This window comes from Gracilinanus agilis, chromosome 5 (assembly GCF_016433145.1).
Source record: "Gracilinanus agilis isolate LMUSP501 chromosome 5, AgileGrace, whole genome shotgun sequence".
Taxonomy (NCBI): Eukaryota; Metazoa; Chordata; class Mammalia; order Didelphimorphia; family Didelphidae; genus Gracilinanus; species Gracilinanus agilis.
In genome coordinates, this window is record NC_058134.1 from 34,204,425 (window position 1) to 34,211,530 (window position 7,106).

A 7,106-nucleotide genomic window follows, 5' to 3' on the forward strand; every position below is an offset into this window, starting at 1 on the left:
ACAATCATCCCTTTCTCAGATTCTACATCTAACCTTCTCGGCTAATACTCTACATTCAAAGCATCTTGGGTGGCTAGATATATTAAGAGGAAAATCCAGTCTTATTTAATTTATAATTTTTAGGTCACAACCATTTGTCCATATTTCTCTCCAACTGAGCCTTCCATTATAACAGAGAAAAAAAAACAACTGATACAGTGGCCATTTCTACATTCTGTACCTATAATCTTCTACAGTTTTGCAAAGAAGAGATTGGTGTCTTTCATCCTGTTTCTGGGATGACATTTGTTGTTACAATTCATCAGAATTCAGTTAATGAAAGGCCATTCTTAAAACAGTGAGTGACTTGGTTTTTACCAAAGATGGAACCTTAAAACTTTTGGACCTGACCCAACTATCTGCCACTTCTATTATTCTCATTCCTCTTCCCATCACCCGCTACTAACTTGATTCTAGAGTAACCTAGAGCTTAAAGCAAAGGATTCTTATTCTCCACCTTTATTATTTCTTGGGCAGTCAAAATCTTTGCCCATGAAGTCATGAAAACATCTGCCACTGAATCTCAGGGATCTAGGAAACTCAGTGGATGGAATGACAGGACTCAAATGTAGTTACAGCCACTTCCTAGCTGTGTGACCCTGGGCAAGTCATTTAACCCTCATTGTCTAGCCCTCATTGCTCTTATACCTTGCAATCAACACATAGTATTGATTCTAAGATGGAAGGTAAGAGTTTTGTTTTCTTTTTTTAATATTTGCCACTGACTTTTAATCAGGGAGGAATGAAAAAAAGAGCAAGAGAATAAAAATGTCACTGCAGAAAAATGTATTGATCAATTGAAGCTTCAAGGCAACCTGAGAAATATAAAAAAGAGGCATATGACAGATGAGTCTAATCACCACATCCAGATGGAGATGGCCCAGAACCCAGAACCTCATGAATAGCAGCCCCCTAGACTATAGGTTCTGTTTCCTGGTTACCTTCTGCAGTCATCATCCAGGCAATCAATGTCTGAGAAACAGACAAGTGGCAACTCCTTCTGCAGGTTCTACAACTCCTGCCAACCCAACAACTACAAGTCCTGGAGACCTAGAAAAACAAGGTCCCGTGGCTAAAAACATGGGCATTGTCAAACGATTCAACATTAGAAACAGAGGTGGTTTTTATCAGTGGAAATGACATTAAAGAAGACACATTTTTACTTTTCCCCTCAAACAGAGCTGAAACCTCCTAAATAAATATTGTCTCCCCTTAGTAAAATGTCAGCTCTTTGAGAACTAAACTGTCTTGCCTTTCCATTTGGATCTCTAGTACTTACCACAATATTTGGCACATGAGAGGAGCTTAATAAATCCTCTTACATTCATATTATACATTCACATACGCTTTTACACTAACATTACAAAAATAGAAGATGTTTTGCTGTTTTGTAATAAGGTTTATAGACACCCTGTTGCTTTTTACCTGCAATCATTTCTTGAGTTATCCCCATTTTGCCTAACACCAACCTGACCACTAGATTTGAACTCTTTCTTATAGCAAGAAAAAATAGAGAAACAAAAACACCCATTGCAATGACTAGATCTAAAACCGTAGACAATGTTTGGCCCCAGAAGTCTCCAACGTCCCTGCCAAGAGAAATGGAATGCGTATCATTATCTTTTCTCTGGGTCATAATTGATTTTTCAGCTATTCAGAATTTTGCTTTTTTAAAACATAGACATTGTTGTAGGCATTGTGTCTATTATTCTTCTGGTCCCATTTATTTTACTCTGCGTCAATAAAAGAAATCTTTTTGGATGGAGATTGAGACATGTAATGTCTGGAAATAACTAAGAATGAGAAGGGAGAATTCTGGTTTCTTATTTTAATTTTGTACAAATCAGCCTCCTGGTGGGTTTCTCTTGTTGGAAAGTAAGCCATAACTATTGTTCAGCCTTTGCATGATTGGAATTTTTTCTTGCCATCCTATCCTATTACTTAATGAGCTGTTCTCAGCATACTCAATTCTATCATCTTCTCCCTTCTCCCCCCCCCCACAATGTTCCAAAGAAAATGAGCAAACATGAGGACTCTTTGTCTCCCTCTTGCAAACTTATTAGCCTGGTAGATGTAATTATATTAGCAGCTCAAATTTGCATACTACTTTATGGTTTTCAGAGAATTTTTATATCTATTATCTCCTTTATATGGGAGCACTCCAATATTATCATTCATTTCTTTTTCTCCAATTTTTTTAATACTGCATCTCTCTATTTTACCTAGACTGGAAATGCAGGGGCTTCTCACAGGACTGATCCCACTCTGACTAGCATAAGAGCATTGATTTGGTCCATCCATTATTTTACATTTGGGCCAGTTCATCCCTTCTTAGGGATCCTGGCAACCTCTCACCTGATATCTGGTCTCCAAAGGCTCACAATCTTAATGCTAAACTTATTGCAGATACCCAACACGCACAGCCTACTTAGTTTTGAACTCCTACGGCCAGGGATCTACCCATCAGCCTCACTAGTAGGTGGGATTATAGTCGTATGCCTTTTCTCACCACTACAGAAGGTATGAATGAGTATCGCTCTGTTTCTCTCATCTTCTTCCTGATCTAAGATGCTTCTAAAAGGAGGTAAGATGGAAATCCAAAAATCTGAGGTACCAGCATATTTTCTAGGCTTTTCCCATTTTACTAAGGAAAATGTCTCTCCAGAGCTAAGAGTAGAAACCAAAAATATGAGGCACCAGGATATGATTTTCATCACACCACTTATTGTTTGGATATTTAAACCTGGATATCTGAAAGACATCTCAAATGTACATGTCCCAGATGAAACCTGTTATCTTTCCTACCCCTCTTTGAAACTTCCCTGTTTCTGTCAAGAGCATCACAGTTCTTCCAAAGACCCAGATCTGCCTCTGGCATTACCCTGTCTCTCCAAAGCCAAGATTAGAAACCTAAAATATGAGGTACCAAGATATGATCCTTTCTTCTTACTAAGTAAACCCTATATTTCCAGAGCTAACTCTAGAAACCTAAAAATGTGAGTTACCAGGATATGATTATCTAGATTTTTTTTCATCTTTCTAACATATAATTCTCTAGACCAGTGATTCCCAAAGTGGGCACCACCACCCCCTGGTAGGTGCTGCAGTGATCCAGGAGGGCGGTGATGGCCACACTTTTTTTTGTATTACATTCTAGTCTGAGTTCAATAAATAGTTTCATAAAATCCAAGGGGCACTAAGTAGTATTTTTTCTGGAAAGGGGGCGGCAGGCCAAAAAAGTTTGGGAACCCCTGCTCTAGACTTTTCCATCACACTAAGTAAGAGAATGATTTCCTTGGCCACCCAGGCTTCCCAGTGAATTTCACAAAGGATCAAGCACAAATTCAAATCATTAAACCTTTTTCCCTGAGCAATGCAAGTGAGCATAATCTGAAGTTTTCCCCATTCCCCCCTCATTTAGTTGCTTCTCTCCATTAAGTCCCCAGATGACTAACTGCTCACTCCCCAGCCCTGAAAGTTCTTTGGCTCAGCCTGCTGACATTCCCTTCTCACCTGTGCATGTTAGAAAGCAAAAAACAAATTCAGGGAATGAGATCTCTTCTCCGTAGCCTACCTCTGGTAATGCCAACTGTATCGATCACTTGACCTTTACAGAGTCTACAGCCTAGATGGTATGTAATGCTGGGGGATTAAAGATGCTGACATATTTGTTTTCTAAGTCAAATTTAAACTCTGTCCCTCCAGTGCCAAGTGCTTTAGACTGTCTGGAGTCTTCCCATTTCACACCATTCTCCCTGACATTTTGGACACCACTTATTGATTCGATTCCTAGTGACTGTCATTCAGGGATACCCAATTTTTGCAGGATCAGGGCTGGAATGACAATTTCCCAATCATCTATGGTTCCCTGAGTCCCCGCATAAATGTCCACAAGTTTGCCTTCAAAGGCTCAGTCTGCTTATTTATTCCATTCATCATTCTGAGCCTACTGAGTGTATTACAGAGAAATATCATTTTAAGTAAAATTTCTAAAATAGTTAGCAACATTCGAGATTTTTGTTCTCAATCTGTTTTAAGGGGAAATAGTGCCTCTAAGGCTTCTGATCAATGAAGCCACTAAAGGTTGCTAACTACCATTTCCAGGGAATTCTGCAGGTTAGGTGTGAAATCAGTGGGTCTAATTTTATTTCTGGAACATATTCAACTGCTTGAAATTTTGATTGGATACTTAAACCTGGACATCTGAAAGGCATCTCAAACTCACATATCCCAAACTAATTATCTGTCCTACCCTTCTTTGAAACCTCCCTGTTTCTGTCAAGAGTATCACAGTTCTTCCAAAACCCAGATTTGCCTCTTGGGCATTACCCTTGTCTCCTCCATTCCACATAGCTATCCAGTTGCCAAATTTTGCCATTTCTCCCTTTCCCAAATCTCCCACACCCTTCTCATCTCTAATTCACACAGCCACCCACCGAGTACAAGCTTTCATCACCTCAAATACTCTAGTCACTCACAATGCCTCATAAGAGTAAATTTAATTTCTTCTGTTTGGATTTTAAAGTTCTACACAAACTGGCCCTAACCTACCTCTCCAACCTTCCTACATAATACTCCCTTTTTCATGCTCTCAAGTCCAGCCAAATTTGCCTCCCTGCTCTCCTCACACTAGATGTTCCATCTCCTATCTATATCTTTGCACCAGCTATCATCCCAAGTCCTGAATGTACTCCCCCTTCACCTCCATCTCTTAGAATCTTTTATTACCTTCAAAATTTTCCTTAATTTCCCCCTTCTACATGAAGCTTTTCCTGATTCCCTCCAACCTTAGTTACTTTATTTGTTTCTGTATATAGTGTCCCAAATGTCTTCCTGTAGCTTGAAATTAGGGCAGTTAGGTGGTGGAGCTGATAGAGCACCAAGCTTAGAGTCCATCTTCATTAGTTCAAATCTGACCTCAGATATTTACTGGCTGTGTGACCTTGGAAAAGTCACTAAATCCTGTTTGCCTCAGTTTCCTCATTTGTACAATGATCTGGAGAAGAAAATGGCAAACTACTCCAGTATCTTTGCCAAGAAAACTCCAAATGGGGTCACAAAGAGTCAGAGAGAACTGAAGTGACTGAACAACAGTTTCAAACTATTAAATCTTAAAATGTCACTGACCCTTTTAAGATACCCTGTATTTCATATACATTTATTTATGTATATGTTTTCCTTCCAGATAGAGTTCAAGCTTCTTGAGGGGTTTGCCTACTATGTGCTACTATATGCCTAGCACATAGTAGGTCATTAATAAATGCTTGAAGAATAACCAATAGAATGTAAACTCCTTGAGGGCATGTTTTATTTTTGACTTTGTATCCTCAGTGCCTAGCAGAGCCTATGCACAGTAGCACAAACAATATAAAAATAAGTGCTTTTGAAATAATTGATTTGGCCAAAAAAGATATGAGTTGTGCTCTTTGCAGTAACCAATTTGGTCCATTTCTATTTCCCATGGCTCAGTGACTCTGTGGGTACTTCCTCCCACACAGAGAAAGCCATTTATTCGTGCTTTCTCTCCCTTCCCAATTCCATATGTCCCTAAGTCTCAAGTTCTTCTCCAAGTCTTAGTCTTCTTCTTCTTCGTTGTGGGAAAGAGATAACCCTGCCTTCTCAAGGATTAGCTAATTCGTAACTCCGGATCCCTTTATGTAATACAGGTGCCATATGCTAAGATCAATCAATAAGCATTTAAGCACCTACTCCGTAGGGTACTAACTGTTGGTATTATAAAGACAAATTAAAACCACCTTTACAAGAAGGTAACAAAATCTACATGTAGCCCTTCTAAGTCTGAGTGTCCTTATCCCAACTCCCATTCTATTCTCACAGATGAGTCTTGGGTCCCAGAGCAAAGCTATCCAAACACAACTCTTGTGAAGCATCACTCCAATTCAGAAGACTCTTACCACTTAGTTTAAAGCCTATGATTGGTTGGGTGATTTATGGAACATCAGCTTAACCTGATGGAATGAAATAGCAATCAACCCCACCTTCACACTCATATAAGTAAAAATATTCAAAGTAAGCCTCTAAGGTGAGGAGAAAAGAAGCACTAACAATGAAGTAGAGGGTCCAAGAAAGGCCACTTTGAAGAGATGATGTCTAAGCTAGTTTTCAAAGGAAACTGGGAATTTTAAGAGGTGGTATAGTAAAGGTATGCATTCTAGGAATGGCAAATAGACAATGCAAAATATTGGAGCCAGAACAGAGGTTAGGTCAGTTTGGAAGGTGAGAGAGGACATAATATGGAAAATTTCTGGTAAGACCAAAGTCATATCATGAAAGGCATTCAATGTCAAACAGAGGAGTTTGTATTTAATCCTAAAGTAGTAGGGAGCCATTGAATCTTTATGAACAGAGGAGTAGCATGGTCAGACTCAGCCCAGTCCACTTCATCACCTGTATTGTATTATATCAGAGTATTATAGTAAATTGTATTATATTATATTATATTTATTATATTATATTATATTTATTATATTATATTATAATATTTTATCTCCCCAATTCATATCTTCTTCACTGAGCAGTAAGTATGTGGTGTTCAGTTCACTGAGGATAAACTGAATTCCTATTTGGTCTCAATACCATAGCCTCTCCAGATAAAATGACTGATGTTCATCCCACTCACTGTGCCCTCTGTAGTTCCAATTCTGTGGTTAACAAATTGGTCTTCATCTTAATGTTCCTCCCTTATTGACTCCTTCCACTTTCTGATGATGATGGAAATCCAGCTCCTTAATGAAAACCCTGGATCTCAAGACTTCCTCCTAAGTATTTACTGTTCCTTCTCTCTTGCCTCCAGCACTCTGGGCATACTTCTTTCCCCTCACTGCCACTTCCAGGCTAACCCTTAACCAGTAATGCCTAGCAACTTTTCCCCCAACATAATTTACTCTCTTGGTCTGTATGACTCAATCCAATGGGTCATCCATTCCCCTGTCCTCTACGTCATTCTCTCTCTCCCTTCTCAAAGGGTTCAGCCTGATTCAGTCTTCATCTCCACCCCAATCTCTGCCCCCATATTCAGGGATAATACTGGAATTATAAATTTCACA